Source organism: Anser anser (assembly GCF_964211835.1).
Source record: "Anser anser genome assembly, chromosome: 18".
Classification (NCBI taxonomy): domain Eukaryota; kingdom Metazoa; phylum Chordata; class Aves; order Anseriformes; family Anatidae; genus Anser; species Anser anser.
In genome coordinates this window covers 896,935-924,362 of record NC_139739.1, presented here as the reverse complement: position 1 = coordinate 924,362, position 27,428 = coordinate 896,935, and the positions used below count along the sequence as shown (strand labels likewise).

The following is a 27,428-nucleotide window of genomic DNA, read 5'->3' as shown; positions in this document are numbered from 1 at the left end:
CCTGCGCCGGGCAGGGCAGGGCGCAGCACACGGAGCATCCCGAGGGACCAGGGTGCCGAGGGCAGCCCAGCAGCCGCAGGACCCCCACACCGCCAGGGCCCTCCCAGACCCCCAGGAACAACCGGGGGCCCCCACGCACGCCGGGCAGCAAAGTTGCATCTAACCCAGCCCGGCTCTGGGAATTGTCCTCGCATTTCTTCCCCTCTTCTATTGGTGTCTTTTGATTACAAGTCTGCTTTGAAGAGACACTAATTGTAGCCTGCACACAATGCTTGTAATTATGCCTATTACATTTTGATTCATTTCCATATGTCAACACTACTACAAGGGGGATGTGTGTGGGGGGGAGAGCACAGTTTTATAATCGGTTATTGTCTGCAAAAAAAATCTGCACAGAGCATGAGTGAAGTGTTCTTTGTGGAAATTGAAAATAAGATTATAAATAAAAGTCTTCCTCTGACATCCAGAAAATGGACACTTTAAAATAAATTGCCACTGTTGATCAAGAAGATTGCTAGCTACCTTTTACATTAATGAGGCAAATACTCTTCAAGTCCCTAATAGCAATATGTTTGAGTATGTCATTTCAATAGCTTCTTTCTTAATAGAGCTTGACCCTAATATTCCCTTTGCTGTCAAAGGCATTGTCCTGCCAGACATATCTGTGATTTTTAGCTGCTAATCAAAATAAAAAGGGGGGGACGGGGGGAGAGAGAGAGCAACTGTTATGCAAAGAGCCACGGCCCCCGAGCGAGAAGATGCTGCCGCTCGGCCGAGGTGGGACAGAGCCAGCACCCCCTGGAGCCCGGCTGCCCCTCAACCAGCGCGGTCATCCGGCTGCAGGCAGCCCCAGCACGGCCTCCCCACCGCCCAGTCACCCCAGCACGGCCTCCCCACCGCCCAGTTGCCCCCGGCCCCCACCCATGGCACAAATGACGCCGGCGTGGCTCGTCCCCGCCAGGTAGCTCGACCAACTAATTACAGCACTTGCAAAAGTAGGAGAGGAGCTTATTCTTTAGAAATCAATCAATACAAGTTAAAAGGGCATCTTGTTTGTTTCTGTAACAATGCTCTTTAGAAAATTGGGTCCCTTTACATTTCCTGGCTGATACACCATCAGTCATATGTTGCATCAGTCACATCACGTTACGTTTCAAAGCATAATATAACATGATGTGACTGGTGCATCAGGCAGGGGATTTACAAAGAGAGGCATTCTGCAAGACGTTAGATCCACTTTTTTTTTTTAATCCGAGCTTGAAGATAAAAGCAGTTGGCTTTGTGTACCGTGCGCCGTGGTAGGAAGGGTGCCCAGGCAGCAGAGCGCGGCCACGCTCACCACGCGCACACACACATCTCCCCCCGCCACACTCAGAAGCAAAGAGAAATAAAATGGATGCTGACAAATAGAGCCTCCCAGGGTCCAAGCACAGGGCAGGCACAGCCACGCAGCCCCCGCTGTGCCGGGGTCCCCGGGCAGCAGCCCCTGTGCCAGGCACCCGCAGCCCATAGGGAAAATGACGGAGCCGTTCCCGCCGCGGGCACCCGCAGGTTCCCACTCTCCCCGGCCCGTCTGGCCCCTGCTGAGCCGCACCCCACGTGCCGCAGCTTCTGGGCAGGACGGGCATCTTCTGGCTGCGGTGTTTCACAGCAACACGTGCGAGGGTCTCATGAACAAAGCCGCTCCTGCATCTCCGTCACGTGGATCAGTTCACTATCTTTCAAGTTCTTCAGAGACTCCTATTTTAGCAAAATGAGATTTTAAACTCCGAAATGGCACAAAAGCTACATTTTCCCTGGAAATAATGGTAGCAGAATTTTTTTTCCTGGATTTGCACCAAGCTATATTATATAAATATAATACAACTTTAAAGCATAAGGAGATACAAAGTGTTTGATTTTCTCCAGCACCCATGCTTGATCTGAATTCCTGCGCACCTCCAGACCTCCCAGCTTGGAAGGCCATCTCAGAAGGTTGGCATGAAAATGAAATATAATGCCTGAATTACAATTAGCCAAAAGTTTGTTCTCAAAGTCTGAAGGTGTAGGCTCCCTAAAGCCCTGTCACGAACCCAGGTCTGCGCCACCGGTAATTTCTGGTTCCCCTTTCAGAACCATCCCCACCACAGCCGCTGCTCGCAGAGGGATGCAGCGGAGCTGAGGAGGGTTTCAGCAGCGGAAGGGAAGGGATGATGTATGCCGGTTTTAATTGGGGCTGCAGAGAATATTCAGACAGCTGCCCACATAGGAATATAACCTGGATGTAACACGCAGGCTGGTAAAAAAGTTTATGAGAAGGAAACATTGTGACTTTTTCCTATAGAACACACTAAACAGTCTGAGCAAAAAAAATAATGATTGGAAGATTCCTTATTTATTCTGATAAGTTATCATCAGTGTCACCGAGACGAACATTTAGGCAGAACAGCTCCCCTGCCCACACACTGTGTTTGCTTTTTAAAAGTATTGCAAATAGCTCAGCGGCTTTAAATAAATAAATAGCTAATGAGTCACACCAATAGGAATTTAATGTCAAGACGGAGGAAGTGCGTGCCCAAGTGCCTAGCCTACAAAGTTTGTCAGTATTTCTTAACCACGTCGGTGCTGCGCCCGCTAGCAGCTCGCTCTGGCGGACAGGGGAATTATGCTGGGCATCCCCAGCCGCGCAGCCGGGCAAAGGCAGAGCTCGTCCTGCAAGGAGGGCGCGGGGACGTGGGCACGGAGCAGGTGCATGGGGCCAGCCAAGGAGCACCTGGAGGCACAGACATCGCCCGCTGCCTGCGCAGGGCTGCGCACCATGGCCAGCCCGTGCCAGGGCCCATCCCGCAGAGACAAAGGCAGCAGCCTGTTCCTGGAAGCACGAACAGAGCCCTCGTGTTTCTGCTCCTGGAGGAGGTCCCCCACGCAAGCAGGAATGCCCAGGAGAAAGCCGAGATGGCACCGCTGGGTTTATTGTTGCAGCTGCCCGGGGCAAGCACAGATGGCACTGGGAGATGGGACAGGGCACAGGATGCGGCCAGCACGGGGGCGGCTGCGAACCCCTGCCCGCTGTCCCTAGCACAGGCTGGGCTGGGGGCTGCCGCGGGGCAGCCACGGTGCCTGGGCACGGGGCCCAGCAGCAGCCGTGCGAGCCCATCTGAGGGCGATGCACGGGGAGTCTGAACGAAGCTCAGCCCTGTCGGCATGCCCAGGGAGCGAGTGGGCGCTGGAAGGTGACACCATCCCTCTCCTTCATTCATTTCTTCATCCGAGAGAGCTGCAAAAGCCCCCCAGTTACTCAGAACACGAGGTCCCCTCTCACCACCCACTCAGCCTATATTGGTACCTTCACATTTATAACAAGCTGGCTAGCTCGAAAGAGCAGTCTGAGTTTAGCAAATCCTGCCTCGCCAGCGGAGCTGAGCTCAGAGCTAACCCCAGCCACCCTCCGACAGCTCCAGCTTGCGCTGACAAACCTGCTCCCACCACAGGCTTTTTCCCCACACAAATCCTATTAACGGAAGAACAAAAACTTTTCCAGCACTGAAAACCCATGCTCAGAAGTCATCCCAATGGCTTCCCCATCCTCAGTGACCAGAAGCCTGTCTAATAACGACGCGCTGCAGGGCCCAGGAGAGGAGCTCCGGCCCACCATCTGCACAGCAGCTCCTCTCCTCGGGGACACCGAGCCACACAGAGGGGACCCAGGTGCAGGGGGGTCGCTTTAGGAGACCCCAGGGCACGTGGGCAGGGAACCACCGGAGCTCTGCAGGGAGAGGACACCGAGACGCTAGCACCAAGTTACGTGCCGGCCGAGACACAGCTGCCACGTGCCACAGGACACCACGTCAGCTGCATCCTGCTCCTCTCCTTTGCTGGCTGCTCCAGAGCAGCCCTGGGGGTGTGCTGGGTGAGGGGCGAGCACAGGCTCAGGGCCACACCAATGCCCGGGGACCAAGCACCCGGAGCAGCACCCCTGAAGGAGCATTTCCAACTCAATCTTCTTGAGTGGGCTGTCCTACTAGAGCTAGATTTTTTCCAAAGGAAATCTGGTCCATCCTGCAAAACAATCCATTTGTCCAAAAAATACCCTTTTCAGTGAAAATAGTTGTAAGGGGGATTTTCAACCAGCCACAATCTTTGGGCAGGTGGCTGGGCGCATCCCAAGGGACACTGTGCAGGAGGAGCCACCAAAGCGCTGCCCAGGAAGGCAGAGGGGAGAGGGAAGGATGAGGCCGGGCAGCCGGACCCCCGGCACTGCCCGCTGGTGGGCACAGCCCGTGCGGGCCCAGGGCCCATCGGTGGGGGAGGAGATGAAGGAATGGAAAAATCATCACATACATAGCACAGATGGAAAGAGTTTACAGCCCTCCTCACTTCCTCATCCTCGTGGTGTAAATTATACGGACAGATGTACAATCTGGGAAGTTGTCCAGATTTTCTCTTTTTTAATTTTTTTTTTTTTAAGAAAGAGGGATGCTAAACCAACACTAGTTATGCCATGTCTCGTCCTTGGCTTTCATTGCTGGCTATGGGAGAGAAGAAGCCAGCGCTGCTGGCACGTGGTGAAGGATCCCGACGAGCCCCGAGCCTGCCCGTGGCACCTCTCACCATTCTCCTGCGGACAGGGGCGCACGGCGCTGCCGGGCCGCGGCCAGGCAGGGGCTGGTGGTGGCTGTGCCCCCCGGCTGCCCCAGCACCGAGCGTTCCCAAGCCCTGCCGACGGTGCTGGGCCAGGGTGACTGCGATCCTGCGCACAAATTGGAGCAGCTCTGAGGCTATTTACTAGATTGCCAGGAATGAGAGGGAGGGGGCGGATGACAACATGTTTCCAGTGCCTTGCTTTGCACAGATATCCTCCAGGCAGCATGTGTACGTCTGCAAAGGGCTCAGTGTGCCTCTCCGCGCTGCTTCCAAACAAGGATCAAGTAAACTTTCCAAAGCATATTCTCCCCCGTCAAACACCACTCTCACTTTGGAGACTGTCCATGGCTTTGACACGCCTGTGGGTTTTCTACCCACATCCTTGTGCCAAAGACTCCCTGGCGGGAGCAGCAGGTTGTGCTTGGCTTTTGATGGAGAGACGGGAGGCCGCTGGCGCCCAGCCCCACACCCGAGCTCCGGCTGCCATTGCAGCGGCCGCGGGGACGTGCCCCAGGACTCCGGCTGTCCTGCACCGGCCCTGCCGCCAGCAGCAGATGCAGGGATGGGCAAGACCCACGGATGGAGCCCACCGCAGCTAGCAGGTGCTGGTGCCCTGCAACACGAGCACCCGGGGACCCCACCTGTGCCGGCAGCCACGCAGCCCCATCTGCCCACACAAGGCTCCCGTCCGCCCAAAACCAAGCCCAGAGCACGGCTGGGCCTGTTCACCTTCTGTTGCTGCACATGGCATCAGCAGATATCTGCTTCCAAAACCTAAACTTGGAGACCCAGAGCCATGGCTCTGACCCCTCTCCCCACGGTCCCACTGAGCTCCTCAGCAGCAGGAGAGCGGCCCAGAGCCTCGAGGTCCTGGAGGACCCAAGGTCAGGGACACCCCAGGGGTGGCACAGGGAGGACAGAGGTGGTGAGGCTGAGGCTGGCTCAGCACAAAGCCCCGGGGGAGCCTGAATTGGGGGGCGCCCGGCTGGCAGCCCGGGGACCAGCAGCCCTGCAGACAGCAAGTGGCAGCCCAGAGGGCTCACAGCTGTGCCACAGGGAGCTGCCGGGCCCTTCTGGGCCATGCGGCACTGCACGGACCTCCGCAGGTAATTAAAGGGCTGGGTGGCTGGAGAGAATAAAGGCTTTATTTATGCCTCACTATGGCAGGGATTCAGAGCTGTTAGCAGGAATTCCCAAGCCCAGTCCTGCCTGCTTTGTTCTTAATGGGGATGGATTTTTATTCTAAACCACCAAAGAACCAGCAAAAAATAAAGTAAAATCAGACTGCACATTGGTCTCCTGTGCCCCACTGCAACACAGTGGTAAACATTTCCACCCACTGGCCACAGTGCTTTCCACCTCAGCTCACTGCCCCTGAGACCTTACCCAAAACCCATCACACTGAGCTGCACCCAGCCTCCAATACCAGCAAAAACAAGTCGCTCCAGAGCGAGGAATAAAATCAGAGGCATCTGTGTGCTTTATACTCTAAACAGGAACTGGCCTGCCACCTCAAACTCCATACCAAATCACAAGCAACAGAGCAGAAAACCAAATTATTCTCAGCTGTTACACTGCTTAATTTAATATTTCCAATGAGCTCCTTTTCCTTCTCTTCAAGAATGAAATGCATATTTGTGCTGTGTCACAAAACATTAGATTTTGTCAAGGCAATTCATTTTTCAATGGTAATTTGTAAGTGCACACCATACCACACACGGTCTGGGGAATTTTATGGCTTCTTTCAGAGGGATGGAAAATAAGAAGCACTCAAACTAGTGACGAGAGCATGGAGAAAAAAAAAGTGAGAAGAGGTAACAATAACAGACTGAGCATTCATCTCTCTCAGCCGCACCAGTCTCAGAAAGGAAAGGGAACCCAGGGAGTAAGCAGCGGCCATGTGGTTTGGGTGCTCCAAGACAAACACCACGAGCGTCACTGATGAGCACAGGCCATGCCCGCTCTGCAGAGCTCCAGCTCTCCGCAGAATTCCAAACACTGAATTTAATGGGGCATATAACAGGCTAAATAACCTCATCAGCTTAATAATAAAACAAATATAAGTCAGCCTGCTCCTAGGCTTGTTATCGCATAAAGATCTTTGTGAAAGACAAAGGACTTAAGCTGTGACATGGAGCTCGAGCAGGGACAACCAGCCCGCTGGGTGGCAGGGGATGCTCTGCTCGGAAGCCCCTGCCTCAGCCAGATGGCTGTGGCCCATCCACGCTGCCCACCAGCCTGGTCCTGTCCCGGAGCAGGAGCGGACGGAGAGCTGCTGTCCCGGCACGTCCTGCTGGAAGACGTGGCTGCCACGGCTCCAAACGCACACACCAGGAGCCAGCACCAACACAGCGAGGTGCCAGGATTGCAACAAAAGCTCGCACGCTCTGCTCCGGCCACCAGCACAGCCAGGGCTCGGCTGCCCCCCTGCAGCCAGCCCGGGGTGCCCAGGAAGGGCCCATCTCCAGGCTGCGGCACAGCCTGGGAGCCAGCCAGGGAGCAGCTCCGGTCACCAAGCCAGCAGCCCCGGCAGAAGGGGCCCAGAAGGAGCACCCGTGCCCAGCCGTCGGGCTCAGTGCTCTCCTGCAGACACCGCCTCCTGCAGCAGGGCTCTCCCTGCTCAGCCCAGCCAGCTCCACGAGTCCCGGGCTGGCACCGCAGGCATGGGCATGGAGGCAGAGCACACCGCCAGCCTTAAAACAGAGCTTGTAAAGTTGATGGGTGGAATTGTGTGACAAAACAGGGTGATCCTCTAATTAAACCTGTGATTTGAGGCTTGAGTTAGGTCACCAACAGGGGCAAAAGGAGACTTGATCTACTGTGTTTGTTGTACTACGCTCATAGGCAGCCATTTAATTAAACTCACACCTCAGGGAACTCCACAGGCCAGAGGCAGGAAGATATTCCCCACCCGCCTGATGCAGAACTTTGCTGCTAGTGTTGTTTTGCTGTCCCACCTTTCCCCAAACATCAGATATCAGCCACCGCTGCAGGCGGGGATGTTGGCTGCACGAGCTGTTTCTTCAAGTAACACTGACAACACTGCAGTCTGGTGCTGTTTCAGGATTAAGCCAATGCTTTGGTGTCAGGACAGAATTTTTCCCAGATCTGGCCGTCTGGAGGCTGCTTTTGTCTCTGGTTCGGCCACCTGAGCACTCACACCACAGCAGGACCCTAAGGTCCCTTGCTCTCTCCTGCTTTCTCCCCAGTTTGCGTTGCAGCTCAGAGTTTTTTCATCTTTGTAGCAGGAGTCCTTTGTTTGGCTGTGGCACATTAGCAGGTGTTTTTAGTTTATGTTTTGTGCCTTTGGAGGAAACTGTCAGCTCAGGTAAGCCGCAGCAAGGATTACAGCTGGGATTTCCATTAAACCTGCAGGAGTTTCTGTGCTCCTGGCCCATGCACATCTCACAGGGACTGTGGTCTCCAACTCATGTACACGCTTTCTACCAGTTGAAGCACCAAAAAAAGCAAATACCAGCGTACTCACACATCTCAGAGGGCCACAGGCTCCTGGGTCACGCATGCATTTCCAGAATCCTGCCCTGCTCCTGGACGTTCCCGCGTGCCAGCCGAGCCCCGGGCGTGCAGGAGCAGCCCCTGACTGCCCGGAGGCGCTCCCTCTGCTCCGCTCCAGCCGCTGCCTTCGCTCACCACCTGCACTTTGTGTTTGCTGCTAGTCTGCAAGCTAATAGCAGGTATCCAGCCTGTCACAGGCTGACATGTTGTGACATACCGTAATATGACAAGTCCTGAGTGATGCCACTAAATGGGATCTTGCTGCATCAGTGCCAGACAGACAACAATATCTTTCAGGTTGGTACCAATGCCCCCGTCTCAGTAACAGACAAAGAAATATTCATTTAATACCAGCTTGCTTTGGATATCTCACTTGGTTTTCTTGCCACCAAGAAGGTTATTAAGAGGGATTACCAGGAGCCTGAGACGACCATGCAGCCAGGCAGAGCTGGAAGCTGTAGGCGATGCAGCAGGTAACCAGCTAGAGAAAACTCCTGCGTGTCCCTGGTTCTCAGGGGGGCACCAGCACTGAACAGGGGGATGTTTTTAGTATTATATTTAAAACCACGTGGTCTATGTTATTTAGTGCATTATGATGCAGCATAAAACACTGGCATGGTGTGGAATACACGAGCTAAATATTTTTGTGCTACGTGTTTCATACTACTTATTTTTCTTGAACTTGTTAGCTTCGCAGCTCAGAAATTCAGGTGTATCACTAGGAGGAACCAGCAAGGCTCTGCCACACAGCAGAACACAAGGGAAGAGGCACTAAGCCACCACACTGCTGGTCAAACCACCCTCACTAACACTTCACCAGGAGCAGAATAGCACCAACACAGTAGAAGCCACCCCGCATACACACAGGAAATACAGTTTAGCAGGAATAGCTTGCTGTGCTGTCCAATCCAAATCCTAGCTACAATATTTAGTACCTGTGCATCTCATCTTCAGGTGCAAGTTCTCCTTGAAGCCCAGCATAAGAAGATCACAGGCCCAATGTGTACGTTGTGTTTCTGAAGGCCTGGCTGGTGGCTGCCTGGTGGGTTGTTGTATGAGCACATTGGTTCACCCGGACTGGTAACGGAGATGTCTGGGGATGACAGCAGCTCTTCTGCAATTGCCTGGCAAGACACGCCACACCTCAGTGACTACGGTTTTAATGCGTTTTCAAAATAATCTTCTATATCTTCATCCTGGAGTTGCAGGCAAAGCACAGGCAAGGAGACTGGAATTACCTCTCCACCAGCTAGCAGTTCTCTTCCACCACCACCAGGCCAGCAGAAGACCTCAGACACTTGGTGGTGCAGCTTTGGCTGTATACCTCGACAGGAGGACAGAACAGCATAAAAACACCTTTTTTTCCACGATGCTGACTGCAGCCTGCGGCACCCAACAGCCCCACACCGCCAGTCCCTGCTGCCCTGGAGCTCCTCGCCCGGGCCGAGGGAGCTGGCACTGCCACGCGTGCCAGACTCAAGCGGCACAGGAATCTGTTTGCTTTCTCAGTGCTCCACGAGTAAGAGAATAAGATTTATAGCATATTTTAAGGTTAATCAGTAAAATCTTTCAGGCAACTAACTGTATAAGCTTCTATTCATATAGCATGATTTATAACACTGAGGAGAAGTGATTGGAAGCGGCGTGGAGAGGCAGAGAAGGTGTTTGCTTTGACTCCCCACTCGGAAGCATGCAGGCACCAGCACAGCTCTGCAGCACCCAGCAGAGGCACCCCTCACTGAGCTGTGCTCCCACGGGGGTTGTCTGTCTGCCTGCCCACCCCGACCCCGCGCAGGTAGCGGGGGACACCCCTGCCACCCCTGGGCCCAGCAGGAGCAGGATGGTCCCTGCAGACCCCTCAGGAGGGTGCAGCACCCAAACCACCCGCGGGGAGCGGTGCCAGGCACTCATGGGCACCCCCGGAGAGCATCGCTCTCGTGCAGTGCAGGCACCTCACAAAACCACGGCTATTTCCTCAAAATGAAGTTTTGTTGAGGAGGAGAAACAAAGAAGAGCGGTAACAGCATTCAACCTGTCCTCCTGTAACAACTTTTTCAATTGTCCTTTGCGATATATAAAAAGTTTAACTGATTTATTGTATCTGAAACAGTACTTGTGCCAATTATCTATCAGTCTTCCTGAAATACATTTTTTCTGCCATCCTGAGAATTTTCCTAAAGGGACAATCTAAATAACCAGGTTTCACTGCAGTTAAAAAGGAAGCTGAGCACCAAAATCCCCACATCCCTTTGCAGGGTGCGCTTTCTGTCCCCCTCCAGCTCTGACAGCGCCTTCCTGCTTCCACTTCACACCCTCGCAGACACGGTGGCTGTGCTGCATGTAATTAACAACCTTAATGAGTTCAGTGGCCTGCCTGTGGATAACCACAGCCAAACTCTGCCTTTAACGTGCGGCACCACAGAGCAGCGCTGGCTCCGCGCTGGGCTCGTGCCGCGAGCTCTGTGCCGGGTTGGGAGCGCGAGCGGTGCCTGGGCAGAGCACGGGGCGCAGAGAGGGCAGCCCCGGCCCCTGCTACAACCAGGAGGCGTTAAACAATGATTTCAGAGTGTGAGGGGAGAAGATTGCACAAAAGATAGAAACGCTGCATGGTTCCTGAGCCAGCAATCGAGTTCTCCAGGAGCAGCTAGTGAGGGGACTCCGATAATCACTAACAGTGTTTATTTGCCTTACTTAAAAATATAAAGATTTTCTCTCTAGTTCTGGGAAGGGGGAAAGGTTAATGAATTCCTTCAGAGCAAAGAGATCTTCAGACCCCTCGGTGGAAACAAGGTCAGAAATCAATGCTGGAGGTGGAGCAGTGAGGCCAGGTTGGAAAATAATGAAAAGGGAAAAAAAATACATAAATAGAGAGGCAGGAAAAAATGATAAGCTAAACAAATAGCAGGGTGACACTTGCTCAGCTCCCCACAAAGAATATTGAATTATTGTCTATAATTTGGGCTATCGAACCTAAATTAGGGCCTCCAGACTAAAAACTGCTGCATTGTCTGAGGGTACATCAAGGGTCAAATGCTCCTTTGGTTTGCTCATTATTTGCTCTGATACTAGGCTGTCATTAGCGGCAGCAGCGCTGAACAAAGCTGCATTACAAAGGCAGTACACATCAATGGTGCTAATTAATTGGATTAATGGAAGGGCAGCACAAATTAGGTCTGGCTTGGATAATTTCAATGAAAACTGAATACCAATCCCCAAAGTCATTGGAATATGGATGAGGCAAATTGAGTTAAAATAGAGGAGACTGCTGCATTCATTAGCCCGCCCACCCTCTGAAGTAGTTGTTTAATATGCAAACTATTAATATGCAAATCAGCGCAAATGAAAAAAGTGTGATTTTTTTTTTTAATTCTCCCGAACACAGGCAGCTGCCTGACGTGAAAGAGCTGCGCATTTCCACGCTGGCAGAGGATGGCATTGCAGAGAGCAGCTTTTATCTCAGAAATTCACATCTCGTAACCTGCGCTGCCCTCAGCTCAGCAGTACACAGGCAAGGGGAGGGAAAAGGCTGGGAAAATAACTAGTTAAAAATAAGCAATCCTGCCCCAAATCACACTGCCAGGCACGGGGAGCTCTAGCCACAAGCCCCACAGGCAGAGGGCCTGTCCTGACAGAGGGGACACGCTCAGGAGCTGCTCAGCGCAGCCCTGGTGCCCCCACGCCGCGTCCCCCCGGGGTGCTCGCCCTGCCACATCCTGGGCACATGCTCCCAATTCCGGGGTGGTGCAGGCGGCCCCCAGCTCACCGCCTTGTGCCTGCTGCTCCTGGCTTCGGAGCACTTCTAACAACTGAGTTTATTAAGGAAAAGTGATAGGCAACTTTCCCACTCTGTAACTGCCGCCTATGGGGGCCTTCTGGTAGTGGAGAGCTCTTCACCAAGGCAGAAACAAAGCAACATCCAACACCCATACTGAAGCTCCCACATTTGGGCCAGAAACAGAAGAAAAAAACTACACAATTCTTGAAATGATGCGCTGAGCCTGCCCGCCGCCTCTGTGACAAGATTTGCTGCGGTTCACCCAGCAACGTTGGGTCTGCGCTGGTCTCAGGCAGGAGATGCTCGGGTAGAGCTCCTGCACCCGGGCAGCACGGGAGCGCACATGAGATCGCTGCGAACGGCTCCTCCTGAGACTATAATCCGAATTGCCTTGGCCAGCATACGAGCAGCTGAATCTGTGAAGATTAGTAATAATTCCCAAACCATTTCTGACTTCACGGTTCCAGCCCCGTAAATTACAGCTCTATTGTGGTGCTTTCCCACCACTGCTGCAGCGCCAATCACCACCCTCCGACAATTACAGAGCAAGTGAAAAACTTCTTAGGAACTGTAATTACACCTAAGAACTGTTTCCCTCTTTGGCTTCCTTTGCTTAGCAGGTGACCCTTCAATGTTGTGACAAACACGTTGTTTGGAATTATTTTTTCATTTCTAGCTGTTAACCAGACATGTCACTGCTTCAGCTTTTGGCATTTTCTGCTGTGATTTTCTTAGTTAACTAAGATTGTGTGTTATCTCACACCCCCAAGCCCACTGCTTACTATGTGCACGTGCCACTCGCTGTGCTGCGTACCCCTGACCACCGCTGGCCCGCAGCTCAGGGGAAACTGAGGCACACACTGCGGTCCCCAAGGGCTGGGTACCCTTCATGCATCCATTGATGGTGTGAACCAACGGTCAGAAAAAATGGAAGTACTCCACATTTTATTAAAATACTTTCACATGGCTCAAGCTGAGCAAGCTCCAACCCCACCAGACTCGACCAGTCACCTCTCTTCCCTGGGAAGAGGAGCACCTCCCAGCCCAGCCACATCAGAACATCACTAACAGGACTGGGACAGGGAAAGCATCCACCTGATAACATTTTTCCTTCTTCGTCTGTTTCCTTTTAACATCTTCTTTTGTCTGTAGGTTCCTATACTGCACTCACCATTTGTTTTTGAGTGCCTAATCATCACAGCATATGTGTAAGTTCTTTGTGCAGAATTAAGCCATTAAATATTTCGAGGGATGGGGCATCTCACTTCTCCTCCAGGAAACTGGTGAGTGCAATAAACCGCACTGTCGGGGTCCCCTTCACCCTGGCTCAGTGCTTTGGCCTCGCCAGCAGGTTCGAGCACATCCCTTGTCACTCTCCCTGTGCCAGCATGGTCAGAAGGGAAAAAGTCCTGGAGCACTTGGGAAAGATGTGGTAATGGGTAAAAGCAGCCAAACAGGAAACGAGCATTTTTGTTTTATCCAACAATATACTCTTACTGATTTTCTTGGCACTCCATCCTTATCAGCAGGATGGGCAGCTGCAGCTGTGCCCAGTCTGCTCTGGGGCATGTTCTGCCTCTTCGCCTGCTGCGGGGGCACGAGCCGGTGCCCGAGGACCCAGCCCCGCACAGACCAACTGGAGAGAAACGGAAGCAAAATACCAGGTTCCTTTAATGACACTTATCAGGAGTACAACCAGCCTTTCCTAATTAAAGTCAGATCACCTCCTCGGGCAGAACAAGCCCAGAGCATAGCAGCTATTTTCTTGGTGATTTCATTCGGTTTGTTTTTCTGTGCATAAGGCAATGTTCCTGCGATCCCTCCAAGACCTGGCAGAGCCTCCATGCTCTTGTCACCCTGTAACAGCTTCCTGGATTAATGATTCTGCAAAGGGCTAATTCTTAAGAGGGCAATGTCTTTTGCAGGCTGGTATTGATCTTTGTCAGCTTCCCCTTGAAAGAAAGAAAATATTGGCTTATTTACAAAAGGTAGCTTTTTGCTCCTGGCAAGTCAGCCTCAAGATTCACAGCTCCTCATGTCCCTCAGAAATTGGATAGGCTGAGGGTAGCTCCTCGAGTGTCAAAATCAAAGTCCTCAAAGTTCACAAAACCACAAACTTGCATGGTAGAAAGGGACGGGTGCTTCCACTGAGCAAACGGACAGAAGGTCTTGTGCTGCAGCACAAAACCCCATCAAAGAGGGCTGAGCCTGAGCCAAGACTGAGGGAGAGGAGCTGCACAGAGAGCAGCCATTTGCTTCATTGCTGAAATGCTACGGGTGTACTTGGGTTTCTGTTCTAAAGTGGAAGAAAATACAGGTTTTCAACAGTGTGCATGGAATAGATTTTTTTTAGAAGTCATATATATTTGTATAACAGCCAAATAAATATATATATAAAACTGTACAAAATTCAAACTGAAAAAGAATCTAAAATTCTGAAAAAAATATTTTAGCAAAACACAAGATACCCTTTGCTAACCAGCACTGCTGAAACAGAAATGTTCTCCTTTCAGAAAGTGGCCTTTCCAGTGGCAGAAGCTGACACTGGTGACGGAAGGGCAGCGCGCAGGTGCCTGAGCACAGGACCAGCTCTGGTTCATCCCTGGAGAGGTGCCCAGTGCCTCTGAGAAGTGCAGGAGGTGCCGAGAACTCTGCACCCTCTTTGCCCTCCCAAGAGGGAACCTAAAATATCCGCACATGAATAACCAAATGCTCCGGGCTGGTTTGCAAAGCAATCCCAGAATAGCCCAGATACGTGTGTGCATGTGTACATGTAAGCATACATACAAATAGAGAAGGAGGCATTTGCAGCTCAGATAAAGGAAGAAACATGAATTATAATGCTAAAAAGATACAGGAGAATGTGTGGCTACAGCATGCTAGTCGTGAGCACCAGGGTCTAACGCGGACTCGATGCAGGGTTTTCCTGGGGCCATCCCACCCCTCCCGCACCCACGCGCACCGGGGGTCCCGCTGCCCACAGCACAGGAGCCGCGGTTCGGGGTCGTGGCCGTGCTCCTCCCACAGCAGACCCAGGGGTTTCCCCAGTTGCTTCCCAACCTGTCCATTCACTGGCGCTTCAGCAGCAGGAAGTTATTCTGTTTTGGGCTTTTCCTTTTCCCTTGAAAATATGAAGTATAATACAATCTACAAGAGGACTTCCTCGCCCTGGGGAGGAGCACAGGGTGCCTGGCAGTGCTCCCAAGGCTACAGCCCTGCAGCACGGGGATGGCAGTGGACACAGCGCTGGGGTGTAAGTTACTGCCGTGACCTCTACGAGAGATTTGGGGCAGTGACACTGAGCATGACATTGGCCCAGGTGTTGATACCTCTCACACCTGAGAAAAAGTCCCCGCAGCATCGTGACCGCAAATCCCAGAAGCACCTGAGCCCTGCGTCCGGCTGCACGCTCAGGTCGGCCCGTTCTGCACAGGGCTCCCCCCAAATCCCATGCTTAGCACCATGCTAAACAAGCAATATTACACACTAAAAACAAACAAACAAAAAAACTAAAAAGCTCTTCCACCCACTAACTCCTGCTGTGCAGAAGGTGCCAAATCAGATTACAGTGCACAGTTGCCACATTATCCTGTCTCGACTTCACTAACGCTCATTAAGCTTCTAAAATCCTTTTTATGGTGTTTATAACACCTCCAGAGGAGTTTACTGTGTAAATATTATTCTACCATTAAATCCTGCAACAAGGCAACCGTCAACAAGTGGAATTTGTAATGGGCCTGCCGAGAGGGCTCTGCTTGCAGGCTGCAAAGCCTGTGAAGTGAGGCCAACGAAAGCAGCCAAGAACACAGTACGGAGTGATAAAGCACTTCATTTTGATGCTTTAAATCTCCTACCACTTGGGCCTGCTTAATGTAACAGGCCCACTGAGACATTAGATTTGGGCCTGGAGTCAAATAAGCTACGGGGAGCCACTTACTGAAAGCAGCCTTCCACGTAGCAGGAGCATTAGCAGTTTAACCCAGCTAATCTGGCGCGCAGCCGACGCGGGCTGACGCGCGCCGGCCGAGCGAGGGCGGGATGGGGCACGGCGGTGGGGGCCCCTCTGCCCCCCGGTGCGGCAAAAACCCCACGGCTGGAGCCCGGAGGAGACGCGGGGCAGGAGGCGATGCGGGGCCAGTGGTGCCCGGCCACCTGCAGCCCGGCGCAGGGGCTCCCTGCCCGCCACCGGCCCCGCTCACCCCGGCCGCGAACAAAAGAAATGCAAAAAGGAGAAGGTCGCCTGGAAAAAAAAGGAAAGAAAGCAAAAAGCAGAAGGGGGAGCCTCGGCGAGCGGAGGGGAGGGAAGGAGACTCCCTGAAGATCCTGCAGAGTTGGCAAGTGTCAAAATATCAACAGCTGTTCCCAGAGCACAAAATAAACACATTGGAAACGCATGCTCTTTGCGAAACCGCGCCGCGCTCCCCGCGCCAAGCCGAGCGCGCTGCCTCTGTTCCCCTGCCAGGCCCCGCGCTGAGCGGGTTTTGGTGAAAGTGCTCGCAGGCGCGAGCCAGCCCCCGGCTCCATTTTCCAAGTGGCACCCAGCAGGTCCTGAGGCAAGCCAGACAAATCACAGACTTTCTTTTACTTCAGTGGCGGAAAATGAACCCAAAAATAAGCGCTTGGAATTTTAGGGCAACAAATAATTAAAACACTGAACATATTGTCGAAGCTGAACTGAAATATTTTGTTTCGAGTTGTTGTACCCCTTTCCTAGAGCCTTCCCTCCAAACACAAAGGCAAAAACCCAAATCCATCCTTAACTGTTAAATGCCACATTGAAATGAAAAATCTCATTTTGAAAATGGCAATCTGATACGCTTTGAGGTTTTGGAAAAAGAAAAAAAAAGATCATTCCTCCTTTTTCGGGCCAAAGCATTAGTCAAACTCAAGCTCAGGTTTATAAACAGCCCCGGTTCCTCCCCGGCCGACGGCCGCCCCTCGCCCTGCCCCACGGCTGGCTCAGCACCGCTCAGCACCAGCCGGGGCCGGGCAGCATCCCCGGCACGGCACAGCCCAACGCTTGGCAACCTGCGCTTGTACAGGAGAGAAGATGACCAAGTTTGGAAATGTTGCTAACTAATTTTTACCATATGTGTTTCCTGGTCCTTTGTCAGTGCCTGTGTCCAAAAACACGGCTCCCCCAGGTTAGAGGGGGCTCCGCTGCTGCAGCAGCCCCAGCCCGAGCACTGCCCGGCGCTCCAGACCTCCTCCGTCCTCCTGCACGGCCCCGCGCCGTGCTTCGAGTGGGCCAAAAGGCATCCACGGGAGCTGAAGTCCGAGCGCCTCAGCGGACCTGCTGCGTGAATTTCAAGCTTAAAAAAAAAAACTCTTTTGGAATGAGAGCAGAAACAAACGTTTTTAAATTGTCTGTGAAGGAATATGCTGGAAAGCAGTGCTGCAGCTTAACTAAAACGGTTCGGTTTTGACAAAAGCGCTTGGATTTTATTTCAATTTTGACTTCAAGCAAAATAATCTATCATGTAAAATTAATATAGGAGACAACAGTTACGATGCAAAACACAATGTAATATGATAAATAATGAAAATATTGAAATACAAGCTGTTTCTGAATTAAAAATTGAAATGACTTGATACGAAAATGTCACACAGGATGCCGTAGCGTGCTTGAATGTTTTTCCAGCTTTCCTCCAAAACAAAACTCCGCTGCAGCCCGGCCAGCTCCGCAAAGCACGGCGGTGCTGGGGGGCTCCTCGGCAGCTCCGTGCTGCCGGGGGCCGTGGGGGCTCCCCTCGGCCCCGCGAGGGGCTCTGTGCCCTCCGGCCCCTGCTCCCGCGGTGATGTCAAGCAGCCGTGCGGAACGTGTGAAGGAGCAGCGATCGCCATGGCTACGGAACACAACAGACCGCAGGCCCTCGCTGCGGGCTGCTGGCGGGGGGCCAGGCTGGAGCATGGGCCCGGCCCCCCCCTCCCCGCTGGGCGGGGGTCCCGTCCTGCCCCGTGGCCGCCCAGCCCTCAGCCACCGGCCTGCGCCCCGCGGAGCCCCCGGGGCTCGTCCCTGCCTTCAGACGACGATGACGACACCACGGCTCAGAAGGACTGGGACCGGGCCATCAGGAAAGGAGGAAAAAATATCCCGTGCCCCTCCTAAAGAAACACGGATTGGTAACTCCCCCCTCAAAGCTGCATATTTTAGCAGGGTTGTCATCCACATATTTATCATCTCCGTAATCCCCGAGAAAAGGCCAAATGCTCCTCACAAGCGAGCCCAGCAGCTGCGGGTCGCTGCTGCTTCCTGCCCAGCACAACAGCCCTGGAGAGGGTGAGAGAGAAGGGGGGAGCAGAAGTCCAGCGGGGGCAGGAGCCCACCATGAGATGCCAGGATTCACCAGACACTGACATCAAACAAGGGGACACCAAGGAGCACTCAAAGGGACCCTTTTCTGAAATGGAGTCCAGAGGAGAAAGCTGGAGGTCTTTACCAGCAACGGATGGTGAGCCCCAGCTGTGCCATAGGTGGCTTTAACACTGCAGAAAGACTGATCCTAATGTCAAAGCCTGCGTTCCTTTCACACTGCTTGGAAACGAGGTGTCTTTCCACTACGACAAGTCACACCGTGATCTATCCTATGCAATAAACGCCTTATGTGACACTGTAATAACAGTCCAGTTGCAAACACCCTCCTAACTCATATAAATTGTTTGTTTTCCCCTGATAAACACTGAAGACATGAGTCTTGATAAAGACAGACAATGGCCCCACACCAGCAGCTCCCTCCCCACCAGCCCAGCGGGCAGTGCCCGATGCTGGCTCCAGCAAGCCCACAGGGCACGGGGCCAGTCCAGCCACTCTGCTGCTGACCCCACACAATATGGGACCCGGCCCCCCTCGGCAGAGCATGGGCAGCACCTCCCACCCTACTGACTGCAGCTGGGCCCCCCAGGGCTACGGAGCCCCCCTCGTCCAGCTGAGGACAAGGAGCATCAGTGGCTTAGGGGACACCAGCCTGTGCTCCCCCAGCGCCAGATAGGGCAGCTCCGCGGGTAACAGCCTCCAGCACAGCCACAGGGCAGCCCCCATGCTCAGCACAGTCCACACATGGCAAACGCGTCCTTCACTTTGTGCACTGCAGTCATACAGCGCCGTGCAGCAGAGGACATCAGGAGAGGAGACCGGCCGTGCCCACCAAGCTGACCATGTCAGGGGAGTGCAGCCACCTGCAGGACAATTTCCTGAGTGGGGGGTCCTGATTGTGAGGGGGTCAGCTCTCCTCACTTTCATGCGCTGAGCTGCAGAGGCCACAAAATGTGGCCAGAAAGAGGCAGGCACCCCAGGCAGGATGAGGAGCGCCTACGTGCCGGCTGCACCACGCACCCTGGGCGCTGAAGGACGCCCTCGTGCACTTCGTGCAGCGTGCTGCGGAGCTCAGAATGCTCCAACCTGAGCAGTTACGTGTGAGAAAACAACCAGGGTGCTGAGGGCATTATAGCACATACAGAACACTAATTAAAGGGTTTCCATCAAAAGGGAGGCTTGGGTAAGGTTCCCAATTATCCCGACAGGGATACAGATTTTAATGGGCACCAGCACTTGCAACAAAGGTCTGCATGCTGGTCCTGACAAAATCCCATTCAGCAGCTTTTGTGAGGCTGGGAGGGAGCAGGGTTGGGAACGCCGCTGTGCCTCCGGGCAGGGGATGTGGATGTAGCTGGGGTGGCGTTGCCTCCCAAGGGAGGGATCATTGCAAGGCTCTGGAGGCACTGAGGATTTCACCTCCACCCCTTCCCATTGCACCCTGAGTGACCACAACGCTGTCTTTTGAAACTCTGATGCTAACGAAGTCCCTGCCATCACACTGCTTCTGCTGCAAGGGCTGCAAACACACACTCGGGGGACCCTGTCCTTTGCACAGAGAAGACCGCTGCCTCGCTCGCGATGCCAGACGTGAGCCTCCCACCGAGGGCACCTACAGCTCCTGAGCCACAGCACCAGCGCCAGCTGATGCCGGCAGCACCCGTGCCATGGCCGCCCGCAGCAGCTCGGGGCCGCGGTGACTCAGCCGGCAGGAATGTGGGAGTTTGGCACCACTCGGCACTGAAAGCCTTTTAATTCCAGCCTGGTGATGAATGGGCAAGGCCTGAAATGAAATGTTCGGAGGCTCAATGTACCAGGCCTCCCGCTTGTAATTATTTTTGTACAGAATATGTCAAGTGTCGTGCTTCACAAGAACTCGTTTAGCATGCAAACATTTTGTGATTAAGTGAGGCTTACTTAATTAAGCACTTTGTAATGACTCTTAAACCAAAGAGTAGTGGATTAGTGCGTCCTATTTGTGTCTATCATGTTAAAGGCGCGGTAATAACAGGTTGCTGCAGACAATTAGGGTTAGAATACAGAGTGGATGGAGGGAGAACCAGCAGGCACCCAGAGCCCTGCCACTCGCTCATGCCCTGATTTAAAGCTGCCTCAGCGCAGACAAGGTGAATTTGCTCCCTGCTTCTGCTGCCTCAAACCCCGCATGGTGCCACCGAGCCCCAGCACTTGGCATCGCTTGGTGTCATGCACCAGGATGGGCCTTAGGGTGCACAGCAAACAGGAGGCCGGGTGGGGTGGACATTGTTCTAGGAAATGGCCCCCACCCCAGCAAAGACTGGGGGTACACAGTTGCCATGGCAGTAGCCAACTGATGATTTGCTTGTGGGCATGCAGGTATGATGGTTTAGAGCCACGTGGATGAAGCAGGGGCCTGGCCCCTTGTGTGCTGGGGCACAGCACCTCCCCAGGGCAGTCGGGGTTGGTGGTCTCCTCTGCACCAGGGTAAGAGCACAAATGGGAGCAAGTCCCCAGAGACATGGTGTGCAGCCAGGCTGGCTATGATGCCCAGAGCACCACCTGGCTCCAGATTCTGCAGGCAGCAAAAAAATAAAATAAAACACTGAACTCACCAACCCAGTCTGCTTTGGCCTGCTGACACCAGGGCTGGTGGCTGCACCACAGCAGCTGGTGCTCCCAAACGAAGGCAGATGCGTGTTACCTGTGTGTTACCACAGAGATGCGGCTTCTGAGGTTTCTGGCTGCTACCAAGACTGGTGGGGATGCCACCAAACCTGTGCACTGACCAGCCCATCTTAGCGATGGTGGGTCATCCTACATCACTGTTCTTAATAAAACTAAAACAGAAGATCACATTCCTCTGCCTTCAACACATCTATCAGGCTGGATGGTTGCTTGGGGCTATCACACAATATCGATACCCCGTGCTCTTGAGCAAGGCGTTGCTTATTGTCTCAGCTTCTGACCACAGAAGGTGCAAACCACCTCCTGTGGTCACTTGTGATGTTTCAGAGGCACCACAGGCCAAGTTCAGGAACTGTTAAGCTGGAAGATGAAGAGCTGGGCAATTCAGCCCTGAATTGTCAATCCTCGGTTAAATGGTTAACAGTTGTACTTGATCTTTGAGGTCTCTTCCAACCTAGATGATTCTGCGATTCTTAACACTGCTCATCATGCGCCTGCAAAGCTCACAAGCCCTGTGGGGCCACACTTCTGTTCCACAGCAACGCTTACTTAGCAAGAACTATTACCTATTGATTCTTGCTATCTGAGAGGCACAAGTACAAAAAAAAAGTTGCAATAAACATGAATCTCCTGGGTGCTCAGGATAAAGGAAAGCAGCGTCGTGATGTCCTGTGCTGGAGAAAGCCCTTTTGTTTTCTGACCAGGAGCACACCAAGCATGCACAGAGCCCGGAGCCGTGAGCGGGGGCCTCAGATGCCACCCACCGAGGAGGAGGGAGGCGGCCGGCCCTGCAGGTCAGCGTGTGACCTTCCTCTGCTCCCCGCTCTGTCCTGGTGCCCCAGGCCACGATCTCTGGGGCAAGGAGAGCAGAAACCTCTCCCTGCCCGGGGAACCTTCCAGAGCCCCGCCTGGGGGGGGACACATCCAAAACGGGGGGGGACCGGCAGCAGGCGCCCAGCACCCCGCAGACCGCGGGGAGGGCAGCGCCGAGGGCTTCCCTTCCCGCTCCATTTCCCGGCGGCCTCGCCCGCTGCCACGCGGAGCAGGAGCGAGCCTTTTGTCTCGGCTCGGCCGGCCGAGGACAAAGGCGCTGCTGCGCCCTTGGCCGTGCTCTGGAGGGCGTGCACACACCGAGCTGCGGCCGCCGCCGCCCCGCAGCCCCCGGCACGGCGGGACCCGGCCCCCGCTCCCGGGACGCGGCCGAGCCAGCACCCGCGGCGTGCCCGCGCCCCCGCGCCGCGCTTCGGCAGGAACAGCGACCGGGGAGAAGGGGAGAGGGAGGCCGGGGTGACGGCAGCCGGCGCTGCCGAGCGGCTCCCCTGGCTGCCGAGCATTATTTTCCATGGTAACCGGCCCAACAAGCCCGGGAACAGCAACTTGGTTGGAAAACACGGCGGCGCTCAGCCTCCTCGCTGCCTCTCCCAGCCTGCTGGGTGGCAGGCACGTTTGTCACAGGTGACACCACCCTCCCGTACATCACGTGGAGAGAGGACAAATTATCTCATTACTCCCCAACAACTAATTCGTTTAAAGGACCAAACCAAGCAGCACATCAGTCCGGCAAGTACAGTGAAGGTGAGAGGCAGAGCTATAGCCACGCACACATTACATACCAGAAGCCACGTTGGAAGAGCACCGGGCGTGAAGCAAAATGGAGCACGCGGGGAGAGAGGTGACCAACGCAGCTCCAGTTTGCCACCTCGTGTCCCTCGCGTCCCACTGGGGATAACGCAGCAGCCAGCTGTGCTCCTGTGGGTGCAGGGCCACCAGCAGCCCGGGGCTGGATGAAGGCAGGGATGGAGGCAGCGCCTCCTGCAGCCCCTGCCTCGCTCCCACTTCCTGCGGCGAGCAAAGGATGCTGGTGGGGACAGCCGTGCATGGACAGTGCTGTCCTACAGGCACGGGCTGCTCTCGCCTCCGTTTTGGAGCTCGTGTGATGGTAGGCAAAGTTATTTACAACACAGAGCTCTCGCAGCTGCCTGCTCCCTCCACATCCCCGTCTGCTGAGCGCCCAGCAAGAGGTTTCCGGGATTTACACCATGTCAGAGATGAACGCTCACAGATGTGTGCGGGCCAGCTACACACACAGAAGGTGCTACACGAGCAGACCTCGGGTCCCATGTGCCTCACATTGGACATTTGAGCATTTCACCACCCTGATAAAACATGCTTCTCCAGCGGAGGGCAAGTGCAGAGCCCCCGCACCGGGACTCAGCCAACAGGCAGTAACTCAGCTCTTGCAGCTGTGCTGGTGCACCCAGCACACAGAGCTCCCTATGGTTGTTCAGTAGAATTATTTTATCAGGTTTTATGGTTTTCCTAATCCAGCTCTTTTGTCTAGAAACACCTTACCACTGCACCCTTCTTCCTGCAAGAGGATGAGTGGCTCAGGGCACCCCAGGTACGATGCCCAAGAACAGGGGCTCGCTCACCCTGGGCTGCAGCCTGCTCCCTCATTAGCAGTGCTATTAAGCCCAACACTAATTCAGTGGTTTGTGCTTTTTTTTTTTTTTCCAGCTGAAGAACAGGAAAATGTAGACAGTACCTATCCTGGAAAATCTTTCCCTTTGAACAGAGAAAAAAATTCTGAATTCAACAACAAAAAATGTTTACCTGCATGCGCATGGGGTAATGGGGCTCAGAGACAGTAGGCTTATGTGTTAGGACCAATTCACTTCTTTATCTCAAGAAGCACAAAACTCAAATATTTTCCTTCTGATAAAACAGTGTTATGAGCAAGCAGCGCCCGTAGAGCTGAAGGCAGCACATGCAGCAACATTAAGGCTCAGAGGCTTACAACTTCGATACCATTCACCCTCTTGCCCCCAGCTCCTTACTTTCAAATACTCAGAAGACAACAGGTAATAAATCTGGATGCTTTACACTTTTTCATTTCCTCTTACCTCACATTTAATGAGATTTCTCCCTTAACAAAGGTACTATTGAAGCTGACTCTTAAACAAGGCCAGATAGGGGCTGAAACATTTTGGGGACGGGTAGGGGAAGAGGACTGCAAAAGGCTGGGGGAAGAAAGGAAACAGGAGCTTAGCAAAGGGTCAGCCTGGCTTTAGTTCAAGCTTTGAGTGAAGGTTTAAAAGTGATTTTCTTTTATCTCAAACATATATCCAGCCTGGAAATCATCCCCCCCACAGTTGTTACCTTGAGATGAGCCTGGTCTCAACAAGTCCCGAGCAGCCCAAGCACCAGAGATTCAGTGGTGCAGCAACCAGAGCTCCCCCCCCACAGGTGGAATTTATACCGGTGAGAGGGACACCAGCTGAATGCCCTTGCAAACATCAGCAGGGGGATAAACAGCGGGACTAACTCCAGCATAGTTCAGTCATGATTAATTTGGAGTGCATTCCCCTGAGCAATGCCTCACAAAGGAGGGGCTTTGAGCAGTGCAGATGTACAGGGCTATGGGTCTGGCAGTGTGCAGGTAACGCCGTGCACACCTGGGCGCTCCTCTTCGCCCCTGGAAATGTGTGTGCTCTGCTAATCCTACACCGTGCATCAGGGAGAGATGCTATTTTTGCCTAAACTTAACCACCCTTGAACAAGAAGCAAACCCAGTAGATTTAAAACTACAGGAAGAAAACTCCGGAACTCAAGCTGCAGCTCTGAACTTGGGGAAGCCAAAACATTTTGCAAAACCTCCAACTACACAAGGTTTTCCCAGCCCTAAATACTTTAGATTTTAGTAGCTGTTGAATTTCAGAAGTTCAGTATTGCAACTGAAGGCGATTAACGAGCAAAGGAAAGGAGGGAATCAAAGCTCCTGGTCCTGTGAGTGCTCTCAAAGGAGATTTCAGGTGGAAGTGATACTTCTTAAGTCGGCTGTGATCATACCGCTTCTGTTAGATACTGCAGTGATGGCTCGGCTCTGCTTGCACTCCCCATTCTCCCTCTCCCTTTTGTTCCTGTTGCCATTTCATTGGTTTAACTCCTCCTTTTCTGTGTCACATATTTAAAAAAAAAAAAAAAAAAGGATATTTTAATCTGCTTTCCTGTCCTTCAAAGAGAAAGGACCGGCTGTTGTGCTCCGTCCCATCCCCGCTCCTCCACCCACTGCACGCACACTGCGCTGAGTGCACGTGCCACGGGGTGATGCTGAGCACCAGGAGCCAGCGTGGAGCCCACGGGTGCCCTCCCTGGTGCACCAAACATACCGATGAGGGCGTGCTGCTCCAAAGGGCTGGGAACGGTGCCCTGCCCTTCCCCGGGAAAGGCAGGAACACGTCTCACTGTTAATAACTTGAGCTGGAGAACGCACCCAAACAGGGCAATAAAAAGGGAAGAGCAAAGGACAAATATGATCGCTGGAGGGAAAAGCAAAGCTTCTGGAGGGGAGCCCTGGCTCCGGAGTCCGTCCTTCGCAAGTGCAGCGTGCGCGGTGTCTGACATCTGCTAGTGCTGCGACGCGGAGCTCCAGCCCGCTGGGTCTGGAAAAATGCTGCGCTGTTTTAGTAACTCTAGGCAGTTGGCAGTTTCACTTTAAATTGCAGCGTTAATCAGAAACACATTGTCCATATTGTCAACACTTCGTTTAACCACTTCTATAAATTCAGTATTAGTGTTAAAAAGATTCTGATTTGATGGATGAAATAGTCATCCTCCTGCAAGCCAAACCCAATAAAAGAGAGCTAATAATTCAAGGAAATAAGGCAGAAGATACTTGACAGAGGCACAAACTGGTGAGATTTCCCTTCATTTGTATCCGGTTTTGAAAGAATGGCCAGCGAAGCCAGAAACGTGAGACAGGAGAGCAGCTCCCTGTTGACAGGCTCGGTGGGAGCTCCTGTTCCCTGCCGGTAGGTACAACGGCTGGAGGAGAGCACGGAGCCATACACAGGACATCGACAGAGATTAAGTGGCATGAATACATCCTGAGTGTGTCTTGCTTTGAAGATGGCACAAGCTGCCCTGGCACATGAGCTTTTCTGGGCCTTTTTGGCTTTCTCTGGCTGGAGCAACACAGGCAGGCAGCGCCCATTCACCCCGTGCCGGCAGCAGCCCCGTGGAGGGGACACACGGAGCAACGGATCCTGTCCTTGAGGGACAGCCCGGGACCTGTCCTGCTCCTGGCGCTGCCCTTCCCGCCGGCTTCCCGAGGACACGGCCCCAGAACGGACCCGTGGGCTTGCTGCAACCTCGGGGCGGTGCGGCTGGGCGAGCGCCCACTACTCTGCCGCTGTTTCCCTCCCCGGAGCCCTCTGCCACTTGTGCTGCCTCTGACTCGTGTTTTCTGCAGCAGGAGCGGCACTGGGTGCCGGGAGGAGCCGGGAAGCGTCGTGGTGCCATCCCCACCGGGCTGCTCCTGCCCACAGCCCGCCGATGGCCCTCGCCTCCCTCGGGCCCAGCCGTGGCCCTGAACACATCCCCCTGAGCAGGATTAGCCCACGAAGTGCTGCAATGACCTGAATTTCCTACACCTCCACCCCTTATTAGTGTAGCCTTCTGAAAACACTTTTTTTTTTTTTTTTAAATGTGAGCCAGGCTCCAGATTCCAAATCTAATTGCATGAAACAAGAGGTTTTCAGCAGTTCTCATCCTACACAAATAGTTTCCATTTTGATTCCCAATCTTCTTGACAAAGTATTTGAAAGTTGTTGTTTTTACTGCAATATGAGTATAAAAAAAATAGTTCTAGTCAGTGAACTTGGAAGTCATGGAATAATAATCCAACAACACAAGCCTTCTTGGAAAACTCTTCTGAGAATAACAGTGCCCTTGGGCATGTCTAGAGCCTTGTTTATTAAAACAATATAATTTAAGAATTAATGCATTTATAAAGCAGGACTTATTACATAAGAATATTGTGCTTCTTTCATCGCTACAAAGGATCTACTTACTAAATTAATGTAACTCATTTTAGAGTTTTTTTCTCTTAATCTTATTTGGATTTAGGTAGCTGTTTTTGAGAAAAGTATGGAAAAGGGGAAAAAAGGAAACCTTTCCACAAACACTCATGTCAGCCAAACTCTTCATGGGTTCTGCTTCTAAAACTGAAGAATGCAACAAGAGATCAAAATTAGGGGAAATAAATCACATTTCCAGAAAAATCTCTATTTCTGTTGGAACAGAGCATGTCTGACAAGCAGGGAAATATTGGGGGACTAAGGGAGTTGGGAAGCACTAAAAGCAAATTTAGGTTCCCATTCTGCAAACAATTAAGCACGTGGCTAATTGACGTGCGGGCGGGATGCCCATTCCATAGCTGCCTGCAGCACCACTGCTCACGGCGCTGCTGCCCCGGCTGCACCGCGCGGAGCGGCGTGGGGACGCGGGTGGGAGCAGGGACACGGGTGGGCGTGGGTACATGGGGGGGTACAATGATGACAGCGATGCCAAATCCCCGACTGCAGGCTCAGCGTCCCGCAGGGGCAGATGGAGCGAAAGTGGAGCAGCGTCCCTGGAGCATTAGGGCCTGGCCCCAACGCCCAGCTGGCCCCAACGCCCAGAGAGGAGAGGAGGTGTGGCACAGGGAAACATCATTTTTTCAGACCTGCTGTTCTGGTTGTCCCTGTGTTTCAAGCC

At 53.2% G+C, this 27,428-nt stretch overlaps 1 long non-coding RNA gene across 2 annotated transcripts; it reads right to left on the bottom strand.

Annotated features, from left to right (window-relative positions):
• Positions 1–1,141: 1,141 nt before the first annotated feature.
• On the bottom strand, positions 1,142–26,693 carry LOC310883699. 2 transcript variants are annotated; one of them, XR_014573671.1, is made up of 3 exons: positions 24,051–26,693; positions 9,075–9,335; positions 1,142–1,740 (listed from the first exon to the last, which is right to left on the bottom strand). It is a non-coding gene; the product is annotated as an uncharacterized lncRNA (long non-coding RNA). The 2 variants fall into 2 exon arrangements; XR_014573672.1 differs by having other exon boundaries at positions 9,075–9,263; positions 24,051–26,666.
• Positions 26,694–27,428: the final 735 nt, after the last annotated feature.